The sequence below is a fragment of the Chenopodium album genome, chromosome 23 (assembly GCF_948465745.1).
Source record: "Chenopodium album chromosome 23, dcCheAlbu1.1, whole genome shotgun sequence".
In the NCBI taxonomy this organism is placed as follows: Eukaryota; Viridiplantae; Streptophyta; class Magnoliopsida; order Caryophyllales; family Amaranthaceae; genus Chenopodium; species Chenopodium album.
The window spans coordinates 16,351,558-16,375,731 of NC_137856.1; positions in this window are offsets into that span (position 1 = coordinate 16,351,558).

Below are 24,174 nucleotides of genomic sequence, written 5' to 3' on the forward strand. Positions count from 1 at the left end.
AAGTCAAACACATTCAAACAAAGCTTCTTGATTCAAATGAAAGTCAAATGCATTCAACAAATCTAATTGAGTCAAATGAAAGTCAAACACTTTCAACAAAGCGTTTAGAATCAAATGAAAGTCAAATACATTCAAACAAAGCTTTTTGAATCAAATGGAAGTCAAATGCATTCCACAATGCTAATTGAGTCAAATGAAAGTCAAACACATTCAACGAAGCGAATTGAGTCAAATGAAAGTCAAACACATTGAAACAAAGCTTTTTGAATCAAATGAAAGTCAAATGCATTCAACAAAGCCAATTGAATCAAATGAAAGCCAAACACATTCAAATAAAGCTTCTTGATTCAAATGAAAGTCAAATGCATTCAACAAAGCTAATTGTGTCAAATGAAAGTCAAACACTTTCAACAAAGCTTTTAGAATCAAATGAAAGTCAAACACATTCAAACAAAGCTTTTTGAATCAAATGAAAGTCAAATGCATACAACAAAACTAATTGAGTCAAATGAAAGTCAAACACTTTCAACAAAGCGTTTAGAATCAAATGAAAGTCAAATACATTCAATCAAAGCTTTTTGAATCAAATGAAAGTCAATTGCATTCCACAATGCTAATTGAGTCAAATGGAAGTCAAACACATTCAACAAAGCTATTTGAGTCAAAAGAAAGTCAAACACATTCAAACAAAGCTTTTTGATTCAAGTGAAAGTCAAATGCATTCAACAAAGCTAATTTAGTCAAATCAAATTCAAACACATTCAACAAAGCTTTTAAAATCAAATGAAAGTCAAACACATTCAAACAAAGCTTTTTAAATCAAACGAAAATCAAATGAATTCAACAAAGCTAATTGAGTCAAATGAAAGTCAAACACTTTCATCAAAGCTTTTAGAATCAAATGAAAGTCAAATACATTCAATCAAAGCTTTTTGAATCAAATGAAAGTCAAATACATTCAATCAAAGCTTTTTGAATCAAATGAAAGTCAATTGCATTCCACAATGCTAATTAAGTCAAATGAAAGTCAAACACATTCAACAAAGCTAATTGAGTCAAAAGAAAGTCAAACACATTCAAACAAGAACCAAATGAAAGTCAAATGCATTCAACAAAGCTAATTGAGTCAAATGAAAGTCAAACACTTTCAACAAAGCTAATTGAGTCAAATGAAAGTCAAACACATTCAAACAAAGCTTTTTGAATCAAATGAAAGTCAATTGCATTCCACAATGCTAATTGAGTCAAATGGAAGTCAAACATATTCAACAAAGCTAATTGAGTCAAAAGAAAGTCAAACACATTCAATCAAAGCTTTTTGAATCAAATGAAAGTCAAATGCATTCAACAAAGCTAATTGAGTCAAATGAAAGTCAAACACTTTCAACAAAGCTAATTGAGTCAAAAGAAAGTCAAACACATTCAAACAAAGCTTTTTGAATCAAATAAAAGTCAAATGCATTCAACAAAGCTAATTGAGTCAAATGAAAGTCAAGCACATTCAACAAAGATAATTAAGTCAAAAGAAAGTCAAACACATTCAAACATAGCTTTTTGAATCAAATGAAAATTAAATGAATTCAATAAAGCTAATTGAGTCAAATGAAAGTCAAACACTTTCATCAAAGCTTTTAGAATCAAATTAAAGTCAAATATATTCAACAAAGCTTTTTGAATCAAATGAAAGTCAATTGCATTCCACAATGCTAATTGAGTCAAATGAAGGTCAAACACATTCAACGAAGCTAATTGAGTCAAATGAAAGTCAATCACATTCAAACAAAGCTTTTTGAATCAAATGAAAGTCAAATCCATTCAACAAAGCCAATTGAGTCAAATTAAAATCAAACACATTCAAACAAAGTTTCTTGATTCAAATGAAAGTCAAATGCATTCAACAAAGCGAATTGAGTCAAAAGAAAGTCAAACACTTTCAACAAAGCGTTTAGAATCAAATAAAAGTCAAATACATTCAATCAAAGCTTTTTGAATCAAATGAAAGTCAATTGCATTCCTCAATGCTAAAAAAGTCAAATGAAAGTCAAACACATTCAACAAAGCTAATTGAGTCAAAGGAAAGTCAAACACATTCAAACAAAGCTTTTTGAATCAAATGAAAGTCAAATGCATTCAACAAATCTAATTGAGTCAAATGAAAGTCAAACACTTTCAACAAAGCTAATTGAGTCAAATGAAAGTCAAACACATTCAAACAAAGCTTTTTGATTCAAATGAAAGTCAAATTCATTCAACAAAGCTAATTGAGTCAAATGAAAGTCAAACACTTTCAACAAAGCTTTTAGAATCAAATGAAAGTCAAATACATTCAATCAAAGCTTTTTGAATCAAACGAAAGTCAAACACTTTCATCAAAGCTTTTAGAATCAAATGAAAGTCAAACACTTTCATCAAAGCTTTTAGAATCAAATGAAAGTCAAATACATTCAAACAAAGCTTTTTGAATCAAATGGAAGTCGATTGCATTCCACAATGCTAATTGAGTCAAATGAAAAAAAAACACATTCAACGAAGCTAATTGAGTCAAATGAAAATCAAACACATTCAAACAAAGCTTTTTGAATCAAATGAAAGTCAAATGTATTCAACAAAGCCAATTGAGTCAAATGAAAGTCAAACACATTCAAATAAAGCTTCTTGATTCAAATAAAAGTCAAATGCATTCAACAAAGCTAATTGTGTGAAATGAAAGTCAAACACTTTCAACAAAGCTTTTAGAATCAAATGAAAGTCAAACACTTTCAACAAAGCTTTAGAATCAAATGAAAGTCAAACACATTCAAACAAAGCTTTTAGAATCAAATGAAAGTTGATTGCAATGCTAATTTAGTCAGATGAAAGTCAACCACATTCAACGAAGCGAATTGAGTCTAATGAAAGTCAAACACATTCAAACAAAGCTTTTTGAATCAAATGAAAGTCAAATGCATTCAACAAAGCCAATTGAGTCAAATGAAAGTCAAACACATTCATATAAAGCTTCTTGATTCAAATGAAAGTCAAATGCATTCAACAAAGCTAATTGTGTCAAATGAAAGTCAAACACTTTCAACAAAGCTTTTAGAATCAAATGAAAGTCAAACACATTCAAACAAAGCTTTTTGAATCAAATGAAAGTCAAATGCATTCAACTAAGCCAATTGAGTCAAATGAAAGTCAAACACTTTCAACAAAGCGTTTAGAATCAAATGAAAGTCAAACACATTTAAACAAAGCTTTTTGAATCAAATGAAAGTCAATTGCATTCCACAATGCTAATTGAGTCAAATGGAAGTCAAACACATTCAACAAAGCTAATTGAGTCAAAAGAAAGTCAAACACATTCAATCAAAGCTTTTTGAATCAAATGAAAGTCAAATGCATTCAACAAAGCTAATTGAGTCAAATGAAAGTCAAACACTTTCAACAAAGTTAATTGAGTCAAATGAAAGTCAAACACATTTAAACAAAGCTTTTTGAATTTAATGAAAATCAAATGAATTCAACAAAGCTAATTGAGTCAAATAAAAGTCAAACACTTTCATCAAAGCTTTTAGAATCAAATTAAAGTCAAATATATTCAAACAAAGCTTTTTGAATCAAATGAAAGTCAATTGCATTCCACAATAGTAATTGAGTCAAATGAAGGTCAAACACATTCAACGAAGCTAATTGAGTCAAATGAAAGTCAAACACATTCAAACAAAGCTTTTTGAATCAAATGAAAGTCAAATGCATTCAACAAAGCCAATTGAGTCAAATGAAAGTCAAACACATTCAAACAAAAGCTTCTTGATTCAAATGAAAGTCAAATGCATTCAACAAAGCTAATTGAGTCAAATGAAAGTCAAACACTTTCAACAAAGCGTTTAGAATTAAATGAAAGTCAAATACATTCAATCAAAGCTTTTTGAATCAAATGAAAGTCAATTGCATTCCACAATGCTAATTAAGTCAAATGAAAGTCAAACACATTCAACAAAGCTAATTGAGTCAAAAGAAAGTCAAACACATTCAGACAAAGCTTTTTGAATCAAATGAAAGTCAAATGCATTCAACAAAGCTAATTGAGTCAAATGAAAGTCAAACACTTTCAACAAAGCTAATTGAGTCAAATGAAAGTCAAACACATTTAAACAAAGCTTTTTGATTCAAATGAAAGTCAAATGAAAGTCAAACACATTCAAACAAAGCTTTTTGATTCAAATAAAAGTTAAATGCATTCAACAAAGCTAATTGAGTCAAATGAAAGTCAAACACTTTCAACAAAGCTTTAGAATCAAATGAAAGTAAAAAACATTCAAACAAAGCTTTTTGAATCAAACGAAAATCAAATGAATTCAACAAAACTAATTGAGTCTAATGAAAGTCAAACACTTTCATCAAAGCTTTTAGAATCAAATGAAAGTCAAATTCATTCAAACAAAGCTTTTTGAATCAAACACTTTCAACAAAGCTAATTGAGTCAAATAAAAGTCAAACACATTCAAAAAAGCTTTTTGATTCAAATGAAAGTCAAATGAAAGTCAAACACATTCAAACAAAGCTTTTTGATTCAAATGAAAGTCAAATGCATTCAACAAAGCTAATTGAGTCAAATGAAAGTAAAACACTTTCAACAAAGCTTTTAGAATCAAATGAAATTCAAACACATTCAAACAAAGCTTTTTGAATCAAATGAAAGTCAAATGCATTCAACAAAGCTAATTGAGTCAAATGAAAGTCAAACACTTTCAACAAAGCGTTTAGAATCAAATGAAAGTCAAATACATTCAATCAAAGCTTTTTGAATCAAATGAAAGTCAATTGCATTCCACAATGCTAATTGAGTCAAATGATAGTCAAACACATTCAACAAAGCTAATTGAGTCAAAAGAAAGTCAAACACATTCAAACAAAGCATTTAGAATAAAATGAAAGTAAAATGCATTCAACAAAGCTAATTGAGTCAAATGAAAGTCAAACACTTTCAACAAAGCTAATTGAGTCAAAAGAAAGTCAAACACATTCAAACAAAGCTTTTTGAATCAAATGAAAGTCAAATGCATTTAACAAAGCTAATTGAGTCAAATGAATGTCAAACAAATTCAACAAAGCTTTTAGAATCAAATGAAAGTCAAACACATTCAAACAAAGCTTTTTGAATCAAATGAAAGTCAAATGCATTCAACAAAGCTAATTGAGTCAAATGAAAGTCAAACACTTTCAACAAAGCGTTTAGAATCAACTGAAAGTCAAATACATTCAATCAAAGCTTTTTGAATCAGATGAATGTCAATTGCATTCCACAATGCTAATTGAGTCAAATGAAAGTCAAGCACATTCAACAAAGATAATTAAGTCAAAAGAAAGTCAAACACATTCAAACATAGCTTTTTGAATCAAATGAAAGTAAAATGCATTCAACAAAGCTAATTGAGTCAAATGAAAGTCAAACACTTTCAACAAAGCTAATTGAGTCAAATGAAAGTCAAACACATTTAAACAAAGCTTTTTGATTCAAATGAAAGTCAAATGAAAGTCAAACACATTCAAACAAAGCTTTTTGATTCAAATGAAAGTAAAATGCATTCAACAAAGCTAATTGAATGAAATGAAAGTCAAACACTTTCTACAAAGCTTTTAGAATCAAATGAAAGTCAAACACATTCAAACAAAGCTTTTTGAATCAAATGAAAGTCAAATGCATTCAACAAGGCTAATTGAGTCAAATGAAAGTCAAACACTTTCATCAAAGCTTTTAGAATCAAATTAAAGTCAAATATATTCAAACAAAGCTTTTTTAATAAAATGAAAGTCAATTGCATTCCATAATGCTAATTGAGACAAATGAAGGTCAAACACATTCAACGAAGCTAATTGAGTCAAATGAAAGTCAAACACATTCAAACAAAGCTTTTTGAATCAAATGAAAGTCAAACAATTTCAACAAAGCTTTTTGAATCAAATGAAAGTAAAATGCATTGAACAAAGCTAATTGAGTCAAATGAAAATCAAACACTTTCAACAAAGCTAATTGAGTCAAATGAAAGTCAAACACTTTCAACAAAGCTTTTAGAATCAAATGAAAGTCAAACACTTTCAAACAAAACTTTTTGAATCAAATGAAAGTCAAATCATTCAACAAAGCTAATTGAGTCAAATGAAAGTCAAACACTTTCGACAAAGCTTTTAGAATCAAATGAAAGTCAAATACATTAAACTAAGCTTTTTGATCAAATGAAAGTCTATTGCATTCCACAATGCTAATTGAGTCAAATGAAAGTCAAACACATTCAACGAAGCTAATTGAGTCAAATGAAAGTCAAACACATTCAAACAAATCTTTTTGAATCAAATGAAAGTCAAATGCATTCAACAAGCCAATTGAGTGAAATGAAAGTCAAACACATTCAAACAAAGCTTTTTGAATCAAATGAAAGTCAAATGCATTCAACAAAGCTAATTGAGTCAAATGAAAGTCAAACACTTTCAACAAAGTGTTTAGAATCAAATGAAAGTCAAATATATTCAATCAAAGCTTTTTGAATCAAATGGAAGTCAATTGCATTCCACAATGCTAATTGAGTCAAATGAAAGTCAAACACATTCAAGGAAGCTAATTGAGTCAAATGAAAGTCAAACACATTCAAACAAAGATTTGTGAATCAAATGGAAGTCAAATGCATTCAACAAAGCTAATTGACTCAAATGAAAGTCAAACACATTCAAATAAAGCTTCTTGATTCAAATGAAAGTCAAATGCATTCAACCAAGCTAATTGTGTCAAATGAATGTCAAACACTTTCACCAAAGCTTTTAGAATCAAATGAAAGTCAAACACATTCAAACAAAGCTTTTTGAATCAAATGGAAGTCAATTGCATTCCACAATACTAATTGAGTCAAATGAAAGTCAAACACATTCAACAAAGCTAATTGAGTCAAAAGAAAGTTAAAAACATTCTAACAAAGCTTTTTGAATCAAATGAAAGTCAAATGCATTCAACAAAGCTAATTGAGTCAAATGAAAGTCAAACACATTCAAACAAAGCTTTTTGATTCAAATGAAAGTCAATTGCATTCTACAAAGCTAATTGAGTCAAATGAAAGTCAAACACTTTCAACAAAGCTTTTAGAATCAAATGAAAGTCAAATACATTCAAACAAAGCTTTTTTGAATCAAACGAAAATCAAATGAATTCAACAAAGCTAATTGAGTCAAATGAAAGTCAAACACTATGATCAAAGCGTTTAGAATCAAATGAAAGTCAGATACATTTAAACAAAGCTTTTTGAATCAAATGGAAGTCAATTGCATTCCACAATACTAATTAAGTGAAATGAAAGTCAAACACATTCAACGAAGCTAATTGAGTCAAATGAAAGTCAAACACATTCAAACAAAGCTTTTTGAATCAAATGAAAGTCAAATGCATTCAACAAAGCCAATTGAGTCAAATGAAAGTCAAACACATTTAAAAAAAGCTTCTTGATTCAAATGAAAGTCAAATGCATTCAACAAAGCTAATTGTGTCAAATGAAAGTCAAACACTTTCGACAAAGCTTTTAGAATCAAATGAAAGTCAAACACATTCAAACAAAGCTTTTTGAATCAAATGGAAGTCAATTGCATTCCACAATACTAATTGAGTCAAATAAAAGTCAAACACATTCAACAAAGCTAATTGAGTCAAAAGAAAGTTAACCACATTCTAACAAAGCTTTTTGAATCAAATGAAAGTCAAATGCATTCAACAAAGCTAATTGAGTCAAATGAAAGTCAAACACATTCAAACAAAGCTTTTTGATTCAAATGAAAGCCAATGGCATTCAACAATGCTAATTGAGTCAAATGAAAGTCAAACACTTTCAACAAAGCTTTTAGAATCAAATGAAAGTCAAATACATTCAAACAAAGCTTTTTTGAATCAAACGAAAATCAAATGAATTCAACAAAGCTAATTGAGTCAAATGAAAGTCAAACACTTTGATCAAAGCTTTCAGAATCAAATGAAAGTCAAATACATTTAAACAAAGCTTTTTGAATCAAATGGAAGTTAATTGCATTCCACAATACTAATTAAGTGAAATGAAGGTCAAACACATTCAACGAAGCTAATTGAGTCAAATGAAAGTCAAACACATTCAAACAAAGCTTTTTGAATCAAATGAAAGTCAAATGCATTCAACAAAGCCAATTGAGTCAAATGAAAGTCAAACACATTCAAAAAAAGCTTCTTGATTCAAATGAATGTCAAATGCATTCAACAAAGCTAATTGTGTCAAATGAAAGTCAAACACTATCAACAAAGCTTTTAGAATCAAATGAAAGTCAAACACATTCAAACAAAGCTTTTTGAATCAAATGGAAGTCAATTGCATTCCACAATACTAATTGAGTCAAATGAAAGTCAAACACATTTAACAAAGCTAATTGAGTCAAAAGAAAGTTAAACACATTCTAACAAAGCTTTTTGAATCAAATGAAAGTCAAATGCATTCAACAAAGCTAATTGAGTCAAATGAAAGTCAAACACATTCAAACAAAGCTTTTTGATTCAAATGAAAGTCAATGGCATTCAACAAAGCTAATTGAGTCAAATGAAAGTCAAACACTTTCAACAAAGCTTTTAGAATCAAATGAAAGTCAAATACATTCAAACAAAGCTTTTTTGAATCAAACGAAAATCAAATGAATTCAACAAAGCTAATTGAGTCAAATGAAAGTCAAACACTTTGATCAAAGCTTTTAGAATCAAATGAAAGTCAAATACATTTAAACAAAGCTTTTTGAATCAAATGGAAGTCAATTGCATTCCACAATACTAATTAAGTGAAATGAAAGTCAAACACATTCAACGAAGCTAATTAAGTCAAATGAAAGTCAAACACATTCAAACAAAGCTTTTTGAATCAAATGAAAGTCAAATGCATTCAACAAAGCCAATTGAGTCAAATGAAAGTCAAACACATTCAAAAAAAGCTTCTTGATTCAAATGAAAGTCAAATGCATTCAACAAAGTTAATTGTGTCAAATGAAAGTCAAACACTTTCAACAAAGTTTTTAGAATCAAATGAAAGTCAAACACATTCAAACAAAGCTTTTTGAATCAAATGAAAGTCAAATGCATTCAACAAAGCTAATTGAGTCAAATGATAGTCAAACACTTTCAACAAAGCGTTAAGAATTAAATGAAAGTCAAATACATTCAATCAAAGCTTTTTGAATCAAATGAAAGTCAATTGCATTCCACAATGCTAATTGAGTCAAATGAAAGTCAAACACATTCAACAAAGCTAATTGAGTCAAAAGAAAGTCAAACACATTCAAACAAAGCTTTTTGAATCAAATGAAAGTAAAATGCATTCAACAAAGCTAATTGAGTCAAATGAAAGTCAAACACTTTCAACAAAGCTAATTGAGTCAAATGAAAGTCAAACACATTCAAACAAAGCTTTTTGATTCAAATGAAAGTCAAATGCATTCAACAAAGCTAATTGAGTCAAATGAAAGTTAAACACTTTCAACAAAGCTTTTGAAAGGAATGGTGTCCTCCGAACAAGTGTACTATTCCGTTAGCGGGTTCAGAATTATTCGAAAGCTAATATATTCAGTAAGGTCAAGTGATCGGAATGCCTGGGTGGAGGCCGCTTCCGATCAGTAATATTAATGGATAATTAATGTTACAGCTTAATCTTGACTGAACCCTTCGGGTCACACCCAAGCATTCAACAAACCGAAACGACGAATTAATTCGGAAGGAATTAATGAGTCGACCGAGTAATATTTATTTAGACGTCGGAAATTCGAGCTTAGAGCGTCGAAACCGAGCGTCGGAAGTCGAGTCGAAAAATAGTGAAAGACGAGACGAGAAATAGTAATAAATCAACAAAAGACCAAAATACCCCTAGCATCGGAATGCCCAAGCAAACCGAGTGCTAAGGGCGTATAGCCTAGCATGGTGGCTAGCATGCGCACCAAGCCGAGCCTAGGCTGGCTGGTGCGTGCTAGCGCACTCATGCTGGCATCGCAAGGCTAGGCGCTGCCTAGTGCGTGCTAGCATGCTAGGCGCAGCCTTGTGCGCGCAATGGCTAGCAAGCCATGCCGCAACAAGCTGCTGGAGCTAGCACGCTAGGCGCGCCAGCTCGCCACAGCTAGCAGCAGCATGGCTAGGCCATTGCTTGCTGCCTAGCAGCGCTGGCCAAGGCACAAGGCCAGCAGCAGCAGCCCGCACAAGCATGCTGGGCGTGCTGGCCAACAGCGGCTGGCAGCCCGCATGCGAGTGCTGGGCTTGCTGGGCTTGCCAGAAAACGACCAGAAATGCATTTTTCGAGGGATTTTTCGTTTTGACGAAAAATTTTAAGTCTTTCTAACCTTGAAAATTGATTGCATATTTATGGTGGTTATGTAAATGGTTCTTTCCTTATTTTATATGCAATTTTAGACCACTTTAAGCATGATTACTTGGTAGTAATTTGTGCTTGAAAGTTTGGTTTTATTTTTCACATAATTGCAAATTAATTGCATTAAGTGTGAAATAGTTGTTCTTTGTTGCTTCCAAGTATTAAAGATTCAATCTTTACTTATGATAAGTGATTGAAACTTTGAGTTACTAAATTCCATGAATTTTGGTTAAACTTTGTTGATTTAATCATTTTTTAGTTGATTGGAATCATAAAGTTTAAAACTTGTGATAGAAATTGGTTTATCTTCATATTGGAAGATATAATTTTTCATGGAGTCACAAGTATTAAAGTTGGAGTCTTTATTGAACTTATGTTCATTTTTCCAACTCCCTTTTATTTTGTCAAAATCTCAAGATTAATTTAAAGTGATTAAATTAATAGTGAGAAATGCCCTAATTTATTTTGTTACACCAAGTTAAACCAATTTTATTAAAGAATGATTCTTGGTAATAAATTTGGTTAATTGCTTTGAATGAATTATTTAAGTTGGACTTGTTATTTTTTCATTTTTCCTCAAAATTGATTCTAAAATTAATTTAGAATTGATTTATAATGTCACGCACAAAATTCGATAATTTTCGAAGCATTAGCACGCAACACGAGGCCTAAGAGCCCCGAGCTAGCTCTCGGCCAGCTGGGCTGCTCACGCGTGTGTGTTTCGTTCTTAGGTGCGTGGTGCTGTGCGTCTGTGTGTGCGAGGAAGGGCGTGGGCTGCTGCTCGCTGCCAGCAACATAGCGCACCAGCCAGCAGCAAGCAGCAGCATGGCGCAGCAGCAGCATAGTGCTATGCGCGCTGTGCGTGCTGCTACGCTTGGCTCGGCTGGGCGTGGCGTGTGCGAGCACAAGCAGCCCATGGGCATGCTTGGTGTTGCGGGGGTACGAATGGGTATGTTACGAGCTTGTTGTACGGTACGTACGATCCCATAATTGGCACAATAACCCCGGGTTATTAAGGCGATGCTATTTTAAAGTTAATTTTAGCGTTGCTTAATATGTAAATAAGGGTAATTTTGGGTTCCAAGTCTTAGTGCTAGGCACTTAGACATTATGGAATACGTAATTTTGCTTAGATTGTCGTTTTAATTATTTTAATTATTTTGTTTATTTAATTAAAATTTTGGAGGCTAGGCCTCGGGTTTTTGAGCGACATTTGCAAAATTAATTTTGACAAATATTTGGGTTCACCGACTTAATTAATTGGATTAGTTAAGATTGGATGCGGAATGTAGTGGGAGGTCTCTTAGTTATTACCATAACCGGTTAAAACAACTTTGACTAGTTTAATTAGGCGTGTTAATTGGATTGACCACATAGATTAATTACTAGTTCTCGCGCGGTTTTATGCATTGTTACTTGTTTGATCGTTGTAAAATGCATGGGCCATTCACAGATAGTGAATGGATGAATGGAATGTAAAATTCTCTCGCAGGTTTTATGAAATGGCAACTAGTGGGGCCCGATTAGGATAGAAAATACGGACTGTGATCCGTGATGTATTTTTGTAAATCTAAATACGGTCTGCGAACCGTTGAGTATTTTCGTACCTTAATATTTAGATTAGTCCTAATCGTAGATATTAGCAATTATATTATTTGGTCAAGTCTTGAAGACGGGGTTCTTAGAAGACGAAGCCATGAAGTTGCAAATGAAGACCTTTTGAAGACTTGAAGATCTCAAGGGGTCATGCTAGTTGCCAAATGCATCTCTATTTATGTTTTCGATATATATTTATGTTTATATATTTGAATTATATGTTAGATGCATGGTTAGGATTTCGAATGTTGAGATGATTAATTAAGTTCACTTAAATCAACCAACATAGAAACCCTAGGTCCCTTAAAATTGAGTAAAACTTGCCATTCCAAAACACACTTACCAACCGAACGAGGGTAGTGGTGGGCTACGCCAAAGCGAGGCATCACTACTTCTCCAAGGAACGTAAGGCATACTGGGTATGCAAGTGGTTTTGGTTATACTCAACGATATGAGTGATGGAGTCCTAACATGTCGTGGCAAAGTGAATAAATTGTTTAGAGAGCATTGGATGCGACGATTTATTCAACCAAGAATGGCTTGGAGCCATTAGCAAAGCGTTGCTTACCTTAGGAGATTGAGTGTTAAGACAAGCCAAAGCATGCTTAACCACTCTTTGTTTCTTTGGATCTTGGAATCGACTTATTCTCACCAAAATTGGGGACAATCTTTAATGTGTGAATAAGACGTTTTAAATAAGTTTGATTAAAATGCATGATTTCAATCTTATTTAAGTATAATGAATGGTTTTTCATTTCAAATTCTTTCAATTGTAGAATCATGTCTTCAAATAACTTAAACAACCAATTCTCGTTACGCTCAATTCTCGACAAGGAGAAACTGAGTGGGCCAAATTTTCTTGATTGGCAAAGGAATTTGCGAATTGTTCTCATGCAAGAGCAAAAGGAATATGTCCTTGATGAGGAAATGCCCGAGACTCCCAATGAGGAGGTAACTCAAGCTGCCCTAAATCGATGGCAAAGTGCCAATCGAGATGTCAAATGTATCATGTTGGCCACAATGTCTCCTGAGCTTCAAAAGACTCTCTTTGAAAAGGAGACGACTTTTGAGATCATTTCTGAATTGCAGAATATGTTCCAAGAGCAGGCCCGAACTGAAAGGTTTGAAACCCACAGGCAGATCCTTGAGAGCAAGCTCAAGAAAGGAGAGCCAGTCAGCCCACATGTACTCAAAATGATTGGATTGTTTGAAAACATGGGAAGGCTTGATGCGGGGTATTCAACCGAGATGGCAATTGACATCATTCTCCACTCGCTGCACAAAGGCTATGATCAGTTCAAGATGAACTATAATATGCATATCATGGAGAAAACCCTCACCGAGCTTCATGGTATGTTGAAGCAAGCTGAGCAAACGCTCAAGGATGAGGGAAAGCATGATATGCTCATGATTAAAAAGGGCAAGCCGTTCAAATTTTCGGGCAAGAAGAAGAAAGGCTTTAAGGGGAAAGGTAAGAAGAAAACTTTTCCGCCTAAGTCTAAAGCTACCAAGGATAAGAGGGTAGCGTCTTCTAAATCTGATTCCGAATGTTTCTACTGTAAGAAGAAGGGACATTGGAAGAGAGATTGCCTCAAGTTCAAGGAAGATAAGAAGAACGGAACCGTTGCTTCTGAATCAGGTATATTCGTTATAGACTTTAACTTCACTAGCTTAACATCATGGGTATTAGATACCGGATGTGGCTCACACCTTTGTTCCAATTCTCAGGGACTAAGGAACGCTAGAAGGCTAGAGAAGGGAGAGATTGAACTCCGGGTCGGCAATGGAGCCAGAATTGGTGCCGTATTCGTAGGAACTCTCAGTTTGTCTTTGCCCACCGAGCTAGTTTTGGAACTCGATAATGTTTATTATGTTCCTAACATTACCAAAAACATTATTTCAATTTCGGCGTTGGACGCCAAAGGTTTTGAATTTCGAGTAAAGAACAAAGAATGTTCATTTTATCTCGATAATGTTTTATATGGTATTGCACATTCTGAAAATGGTCTTTATGTGCTTTCATTAGACAAACAAGTTTATAATGTGAATAATGATACCAAAAGAGCTAAGACCATGGAGTCAAATCAGACTTACTTGTGGCATTGTCGTCTTGGCCACATTAACATCAAACGCATCAAGAAACTTCTACAAGAAGGTGTTCTTGACTCTTTCGATTTAGAATCGTTTGAGAATTGCGAAGGATGTCTATTAGGCAAGATGATTAAACAGCCATTCTCCAAGATGGGAGAAAGGGCAAGTGACTTATTGGGTCTTATACATACCGATGTATGTGGACCAATGAGCTCAACCACAAGAAATGGACATCGATATTTCATCACTTTCACAGACGACTATAGTAGATATGGCTATGTCTACCTCATGTCGCACAAATCTGAATCATTTGAAAAGTTCAAAGAATTTCAGAGTGAAGTTGAAAATCAGCTTGGCAAGAAAATCAAAGCCCTTCGATCGGATCGAGGTGGTGAATACTTGAGCCAAGAATTCGATGACCATCTGAAAGAAAAGGGTATACTTTCAGAATTGACACCTCCAGGAACTCCACAATGGAACGGAGTATCCGAAAGGAGAAATCGGACCTTGTTAGACATGGTACGATCAACAATGGGTCTTAGTGATCTTCCTATCTCTTTCTGGGGACACGCACTTCTAACTGCGGCACTAACACTGAACCGTGCTCCATCAAAAGCTGTAGAAAAGACTCCATATGAATTATGGACGAAGAAACCTCCTAGGTTATCTTTTTTAAAGATATGGGGATGCGAAGCATATGTCAAGAAATTGATCTCTGACAAACTTCATCCCAAATCTGACAAGGTTTACTTTGTGGGCTACCCAAAAGAAACCAAAGGGTATCACTTCTACAACAAATCGGAGAACAAAGTGTTTGTTGCTCGCGATGGTGTCTTTTTGGAGAAGGAGCACCTTTCCAAAATGACAAGTGGGAGGAAAATCGAACTCGACGAAGTTCGTAAGGATGAGCAACAAAATCATAATGACAGTCAAAGTGCTCAAACAGCATCTGTTGACGCAAGTCAAAATGATCAAAATGTGCAAAGTCGAACCGACAATGCAAATGCTCAATCCATTACCCTACGTAGGTCTCTGAGGCCGAGATCTCAACCTGATAGATATCTTGGTTTAGTATTAACCGAGAATCAGGACATCCTGATTATGGATGGAGATGAACCAGCAACCTACAAGCAAGCGATGGCAAGCACCGACTCTGCTAAATGGAAAGAGGCCATGAGATCTGAAATGGATTCCATGTTTGAAAATCAAGTCTGGGACTTGGTTGACTTACCCGAAGGTTATACACCGATCGGATGTAAGTGGATTTTCAAGTTGAAAACCGACAAAGATGGAAATGTATTCATTTACAAAGCTAGATTGGTGGCAAAAGGTTACAGACAAGTTCATGGTATTGATTACGATGAAACCTTTTCACCAGTCGCAATGCTTAAATGCGTTCGGATCCTCCTAGTGATTGCTGCATATTACGACTATGAAATATGGCAGATGGACGTCAAAACCGCCTTCGTTAATGGTTATTTGGAAGAAACTGTGTATATGACACAGCTTGAAGGTTTTGTCGACCAAAACAATGCTAGGAAAGTTTGTAAGCTTAAGAAGTCCATTTATGGATTAAAGCAAGCAAGCAGAAGTTGGAATCTGCGTTTCGATGAAGCCATCAGTAAGTTTGGTTTTATCAAGAATCCAGATGAATCTTGTGTTTACAAGAAGGTCAGTGGGAGTGACATCGCCTTCCTAGTCTTATATGTCGATGACATATTGCTCATTGGAAACAGCATTCCGTTGTTAGAGTCTGTAAAGGCCTGGCTTGGAAAGTGCTTCTCAATGAAAGACTTGGGAGAGGGTCAGTACATACTAGGCATCAAGATCTATAGGGATAGATCGAAAAGGATGATTGGATTGAGTCAAAGTACTTATATTGATAAGGTACTTGCTCGATTTGGCATGGAGGAGGCCAAAAGAGGTCACCTGCCAATGTCACATGGCATAACCCTAAGCAAGAAGCAGTGTCCACAGACACCTGATGAGCGGGTAAGAATGAATCAGATTCCATATGCTTCGCTTATTGAATCTATCATGTATGCCATGATATGTACTAGGCCAGATGTGTCGTATGCCTTGAGTGCTACGAGCCGTTACCAATCAGACCCAGGAGAGGCGCATTGGACTGCGGCCAAAAATATCCTACAGTACCTGAAAAGGAACAAGGATAAATTCCTGGTGTATGGTGGTGCAAAGGATTTAGTTGTGGAAGGTTATACCGACGCAAGCTTCCAGACAGACAGAGACGATTTCAAATCGCAATCTGGATATGTGTTATGTCTAAATGGAGGGGCGTTTAGTTGGAAGAGCGCAAAGCAGTGTACAACTGCAGATTCTACAACTGAAGCCGAATACTTGGCAGCTGCTGAAGCAGCTAAGGAGGCTGTTTGGATTCGTAAGTTCGTTGGCGAACTTGATGTTGTACCCTCCATAAAGGGTCCAATAGCCCTCTATTGTGACAACAATGGAGCTATTGCTCAGGCCAGAGAGCCTAGGGAACATCATAAGGTCAAACATGTCAAGCGGCGATTTCACATGATTCGAGAATGGAAATCAGAGGGTGAAATCAGAATTTGCAAAGTTGGAACGGATGACAATGTAGCCGATCCACTTACTAAACCTTTGCCTCAAGTGAAGCACAACAAGCACGTTGAGGCAATGGGAATCAAGCATGTAGGAGACTGGCTTTGATTTTGAGAAAAGTTAATGTAAGACACTAAGGAAAACCATTCATGTTTTGGAGTAATATAAAATTTCATGCAACATTTTATTACTCCGTTATGCTATTTAATTGTGGTTTAGGATTAAATAATGAGTCCATTCGATTCTGAGAATATTCAAAATAGGGTATCAAGACCAGTCTTGGTAAGGAAACACCTATTAAGTGAACATTGAATATTATAATCGAAAATTATCCCTAATCAAGGTCATTTAAACGATGGACGATTAATGACCAATTGAGATTAGTGTGTAGTCTGATTTATAGCACCGTTTCATGTGCTACGAGGACATGATTGTCATAAATCATTTGCACAGGTATTGGTTTAGAACCATACTGGATCGACCTATGAGAATACTTTAAGAAATTAAAAATTTGTCATAAGTATACTTCTCATTATGGCTATCGGAACCTATTTCCTCGACCATGAGTAGTGTGAGTTCTCTTGTTTGAGTACTAGTTCGCTTTGATGTTGTCAAACGTCTGCCGTAATAGGGGATTATAACGGCAACACTCGGGCGGCTAGGTCCTCTCAGTAAGAGGAGCTACATTACAAGAATGGGAATGTCCCCCTAGTAAAATAGGGAAGATGTCTTTGTTGTATACAAGGCCTCTCGTAGAGCGAGACTGTAAAATGCATGGCCGTGCTCGGATGGATTTTAGAAATCATCTGTTTATTGACAGTCGGACTCGGAATCGGGAAACACTTCTGGACGTAATAAGGATGACAAAAATAAATCTTACCTTATAGTTCATGAAGAGACATTAAGCGACATAGGAAAAGGCTGTACACAAAATGAGCACTTGTCCGGAAGGACAAGTGGGAGATTGAAAGGAATGGTGTCCTTCGAACAAGTGTACTATTCCGTTAGCGGGTTCAGAATTATTAGAAAGCTAATATATTCAGTAAGGTCAAGTGATCGGAATGCCTGGGTGGAGGCCGCTTCCGATCAGTAATATTAATGGATAATTAATGTTACAGCTTAATCTTGACTGAACCCTTCGGGTCACACCCAAGCATTCAACAAACCGAAACGACGAATTAATTCGGAAGGAATTAATGAGTCGACCGAGTAATATTTATTTAGACGTCGGAAATTCGAGCTTAGAGCGTCGAAACCGAGCGTCGGAAGTCGAGTCGAAAAATAGTGAAAGACGAGACGAGAAATAGTAATAAATCAACAAAAGACCAAAATACCCCTAGCATCGGAATGCCCAAGCAAACCGAGTGCTAAGGGCGTATAGCCTAGCATGGTGGCTAGCATGCGCACCAAGCCGAGCCTAGGCTGGCTGGTGCGTGCTAGCGCACTCATGCTGGCATCGCAAGGCTAGGCGCTGCCTAGTGCGTGCTAGCATGCTAGGCGCAGCCTTGTGCGCGCAATGGCTAGCAAGCCATGCCGCAACAAGCTGCTGGAGCTAGCACGCTAGGCGCGCCAGCTCGCCACAGCTAGCAGCAGCATGGCTAGGCCATTGCTTGCTGCCTAGCAGCGCTGGCCAAGGCACAAGGCCAGCAGCAGCAGCCCGCACAAGCATGCTGGGCGTGCTGGCCAGCAGCGGCTGGCAGCCCGCATGCGAGTGCTGTGCTTGCTGGGCGTGGCTGCCACGGACAGCAGCACATGGCAGCCCACCTTGGCTGCCTTGGTGCCCAAGGGTGGGTGCCATGTGGCTTGTGGTCCTTGAGTGTGTGGGGAGTGAGGTGGCCGGTTATGGGAGAGGGAGTGGGGAGCAAGTTTGGTCCCCCCCTTCTCCAAGTGGTCCTCACCTAACCACTCACATGAGCTTGCCACTTGTTGATTTATTACTAGCTTGATTATTGATTTTATTTTAGCTTTAAAATAAAATGGAAAAATCATACTATCCCACATTGATGGGAGAGTAAATGATACTCCCATCATTTCCTATAAATACCCAAGTATGGGCATTGGGAAAGATGCTTGAGTAAGAGTTGGAAAAGGCATCACAATTAGTGAAAACCTTTGAACTCAATATAATTACTCGGGTTTTGTTGGTCGGGTCTTGCTAACCCCAAGACATTGGACCTAGTCGGTTTTGTTGGTGCGGGTGGACTTCGTTGGAGGTCTCCGTGCGAGCGGGACTTGAAGCTTTCAAGTAAGAGCTCATTTGGAGCGAAGCACGCGTCAAAGGTAATTAGCTTATCTTAATCTTGTGATTAATTTAATTATGTTTATGGTTTTATTTATTGCGAGTGCGGTCTTGGTTTTGGGTTTGTTTCCGCGGTGAGTCGGACTCACCAAACCTCAACAGCTTTTAGAATCAAATGCAAGTCAAACACATTCAAACAGAGCTTTTTAAATCAAATGAAAATCAAATGAATTCAACAAAGCTAATTGAGTCCAATGAAAGTCAAACACTTTCATCAAATCTTTTAGAATCTAATTAAAGTTAAATATATTCAAACAAAGCTTTTTGAATCAAATGAAAGTAAAATGCATTCGACAATGCTAATTGAGTCAAATGAAGGTCAAACACATTCAACGAAGCTAATTGAGTCAAATGAAAGTCAAACACATTCAAACAAAGCTTCTTGATTCAAATGAAAGTCAAATGCATTCAACAAAGCTAATTGAGTCAAATAAAAGTCCAACACTTTCAACAAAGCGTTTAGAATCAAATGAAAGTCAAATACATTCAATCAAAGCTTTTTGAATCAAATGAAAGTCAATTGCATTCCACAATGCTAATTATGTCAAATGAAAGTCAACACATTCAACAAAGCTAATTGAGTCAAAAGAAAGTCAAACACATTCAGACAAAGCTTTTTGAATCAAATGAAAGTCAAATGCATTCAACAAAGCTAATTGAGTCAAATGAAAGTCAAACGCTTTCAACAAAGCTAATTGAGTCAAATGAAAGTCAAACACATTCAAACAAAGCTTTTTGATTCAAATGAAAGTCAAATGCATTCAACAAAGCTAATTGAGTCAAATGAAAGTCAAACACTTTCAACAAAGCTTTAGAATCAAATGAAAGTCAAAAACATTCAAATAAAGCTTTTTGAATCAAACGAAAATCAAATGAATTCAACAAAACTAATTGAGTCTAATGAAAGTTAAACACTTTCATCAAAGCTTTTAGAATCAAATGAAAGTCAAATACATTCAAACAAAGCTTTTTGAATCAAATGGAAGTCGATTGCATTCCACAATGCTAATTGAGTCAAATGAAAGTCAAACACATTCAACGAAGCTAACTGAGTCAAATGAAAGTCAAACACATTCAAACAAAGCTTTTTGAATCAAATGAAAGTTAAATGCATTCAACAAAGCCAATTCAGTCAAATGAAAGTCAAACACATTCAAAAAAAGCTTCTTGATTCAAATGAAAGTCAAATGCATTCAACAAAGCTAATTGTGTCAAATGAAAGTCAAACACTTTCAACAAAGCTTTTAGAATCAAATGAAAGTCAAACACATTCAAACAAAGCTTTTTGAATCAAATAAATGTCAAATGCATTCAACAAAGCTAATTGAGTCAAATGAAAGTCAAACACTTTCAACAAAGCGTTTAGAATCAAATGAAAGTCAAAAACATTCAATCAAAGCTTTTTGAATCAAATGAAAGTCAATTGCATTCCACAATGCTAATTGAGTCAAATGAAATTCAAACACATTCAACAAAGCTAATTGAGTCAAAAGAAAGTTAAACACATTCTAACAAAGCTTTTTGAATCAAATGAAAGTCAAATGCATTCAACAAAGCTAATTAAGTCAAATGAAAGTAAAACACTTTCAACAAAGCTAATTGAGTCAAATGAAAGTCAAACACATTCAAACAAAGCTTTTTGATTCAAATGAAAGTCAATTGCATTCAACAAAGCTAATTGAGTCAAATGAAAGTCAAACACTTTCAACAAAGCATTTAGAATCAAATGAAAGTCAAATACATTCAAACAAAGCTTTTTCAATCAAACGAAAATCAAATGAATTCAACAAAGCTAATTGAGTCAAATGAAAGTCAAACACTTTGATCAAAGCTTTTAGAATCAAATGAAAGTCAAATACATTTAAACAAAGCTTTTTGAATCAAATGGAAGTCAATTGCATTCCACAATACTAATTGAGTCAAATTAAAGTCAAACACATTCAACGAAGCTAATTGAGTCAAATGAAAGTCAAACACATTCAAACAAAGCTTTTTGAATCAAATGAAAGTCAAATGCATTCAACAAAGCCAATTGAGTCAAATGAAAGTCAAACACATTCAAAAAAAGCTTCTTGATTCAAATGAAAGTCAAATGCATTCAACAAAGCTAATTGTGTCAAATGAAAGTCAAACACTTTCAACAAAGCTTTTAGAATCAAATGAAAGTCAAACACATTCAAACAAAGCTTTTTGATTCAAATGAAATTCAATTGCATTCAACAAAGCTAATTGAGTCAAATGAAAGTCAAACACTTTCAACAAAGCATTTAGAATCAAATGAAAGTCAAATACATTCAAACAAAGCTTGTTGAATCAAACGAAAATCAAATGAATTCAACAAAGCTAATTGAGTCAAATGAAAGTCAAACACTTTGATCAAAGCTTTTAGAATCAAATGAAAGTCAAATACATTTAAACAAAGCTTTTTGAATCAAATGGAAGTCAATTGCATTCCACAATACTAATTGAGTCAAATTAAAGTCAAACACATTCAACGAAGCTAATTGAGTCAAATGAAAGTCAAACACATTCAAACAAAGCTTTTTGAATCAAATGAAAGTCAAATGCATTCAACAAAGCCAATTGAGTCAAATGAAAGTCAAACACATTCAAAAAAAGCTTATTGTTTCAAATGAAAGTCAAATGCATTCAACAAAGCTAATTGTGTCAAATGAAAGTCAAACACTTTCAACAAAGCTTTTAGAATCAAATGAAAGTCAAACACATTCAAACAAAGCTTTTTGAATCAAATGAAAGTCAAATGCATTCAACAAAGCTAATTGAGTCAAATGAAAGTCAAACACTTTCAACAAAGTGTTTAGAATCAAATGAAAGTCAAATATATTCAATCAAAGCTTTTTGAATCAAATGGAAGTCAATTGCATTCCACAATGCTAATTGAGTCAAATGAAAGTCAAACACATTCAACGAAGCTAATTGAGTCAAATGAAAGTCAAACACATTCAAACAAAGCTTTTTGAATCAAATGAAAGTCAAATGCATTCAACAAAGCTAATTGACTCAAATGAAAGTCAAACACATTCAAATAAAGCTTCTTGATTCAAATGAAAGTCAAATGCTTTCAACAAAGCTAATTGTGTCAATAGAAAGTCAAACACTTTCAACAAAGCTTTTAAAATCAAATGAAAGTCAAACACATTCAAACAAAGCTTTTTGAATCAAATGAAAGTCAAATGCATTCAACAAAGCTAATTGAGTAAAATGAAAGTCAAACACTTTCAACAAAGCGTTTAGAATCAAATGAAAGTCAAATACATTCAAACAAAGCTTTTTGAATCAAATGGAAGTCAATTGCATTCCACAATACTAATTAAGTCAAATGAAAGTCAAACACATTCAACGAAGCTAATTGAGTCAAATGAAAGTCAAACACATTCAAACAAAGCTTTTTGATTCAAATGAAAGTCAAATGCATTCAACAAAGCCAATTGAGTCAAATGAAAGTCAAACACATTCAAAAAAAGCTTCTTGATTCAAATGAAAGTCGATTGCATTCAACAAAGCTAATTGAGTCAAATGAAAGTCAAACACTTTCAACAAAGCTTTTAGAATCAAATGAAAGTAAAACACATTCAAACAAAGCTTTTTGAATCAAATGAAAGTCAAATGCATTCAACAAAGCTAATTGAGTCAAATGAAAGTCAAACACTTTCAACAAAGCGTTAAGAATCAAATGAAAGTCAAATACATTCAATCAAAGCTTTTTGAATCAAATGAAAGTCAATTGCATTCCACAATGCTAATTGAGTCAAATGAAAGTCAAACACATTTAACAAAGCTAATTGAGTCAAAAGAAAGTCAAACACATTCACACAAAGCTTTTTGAATCAAATGAAAGTAAAATGCATTCAGCAAAGCTAATTGAGTCAAATGAAAGTCAAACACTTTCAACAATGCTAATTGAGTCAAATGAAAGTCAAACACATTCAAACAAAGCTTTTTGATTCAAATGAAAGTCAAATGCATTCAACAAAGCTAATTGAGTCAAATGAAAGTTAAACACTTTCAACAAAGCTTTTAGAATAAAATGCAAGTCAAACACATTCAAACAAAGCTTTTTGAATCAAATGAAAATCAAATTAATTCAACAAAGCTAATTGAGTCAAATGAAAGTCAAACACTTTCATCAAATCTTTAAGAATCCAATTAAAGTCAAATATATTCAAACAAAGCTTTTTGAATCAAATGAAAGTCAAATGCATTCGACAATTCTAATTGAGTCAAATGAAGGTCAAACACATTCAACGAAGCTAATTGAGTCAAATGAAAGTCAAACACATTCAAACAAAGCTTTTTGAATCAAATGAAAGTCAAACGCATTCAACAAAGCCAACTGAGTCAAAAGAAAGTCAAACACATTCAAACAAAGCTTCTTGATTCAAATGAAAGTCAAATGCATTCAACAAAGCTAATTGAGTCAAATGAAAGTCAAACACTTTCAACAAAGCGTTTAGAATCAAATTAAAGTCAAATACATTCAATCAAAGCTTTTTGAATCAAATGAAAGTCAATTGCATTCCACATTGCTAATTATGTCAAATGAAAGTCAACACATTCAACAAAGCTAATTGAGTCAAAAGAAAGTCAAACACATTCAGACAAAGCTTTTTGAATCATATGAAAGTCAAATGCATTCAACAAAGCTAATTGTGTCAAATGAAAGTCAAACACTTTCAACAAAGCTAATTGAGTCAAATGAAAGTCAAACACATTCAAACAAAGCTTTTTGATTCAAATGAAAGTCAAATGCATTCAACAAAGCTAATTGAGTCAAATGAAAGTCAAACACTTTCAACAAAGCTTTAGAATCAAATGAAAGTAAAAAACATTCAAAGAAAGCTTTTTGAATCAAACGAAAATCAAATGAATTCAACAAAACTAATTGAATCTAATGAAAGTCAAACACTTTCATCAAAGCATTTAGAATCAAATGAAAGTCAAATACATTCAAACAAAGCTTTTTGAATCAAATGGAAGTCGATTGCATTCCACAATGCTAATTGAGTCAAATGAAAGTCAAACACATTCAACGAAGCTAACTGAGTCAAATGAAAGTCAAACACATTCAAACAAAGCTTTTTGAATCAAATGAAAGTCAAATGCATTCAACAAAGCCAATTCAGTCAAATGAAAGTCAAACACATTCAAAAAAAGCTTCTTGATTCAAATGAAAGTCAAATGCATTCAACAAAGCTAATT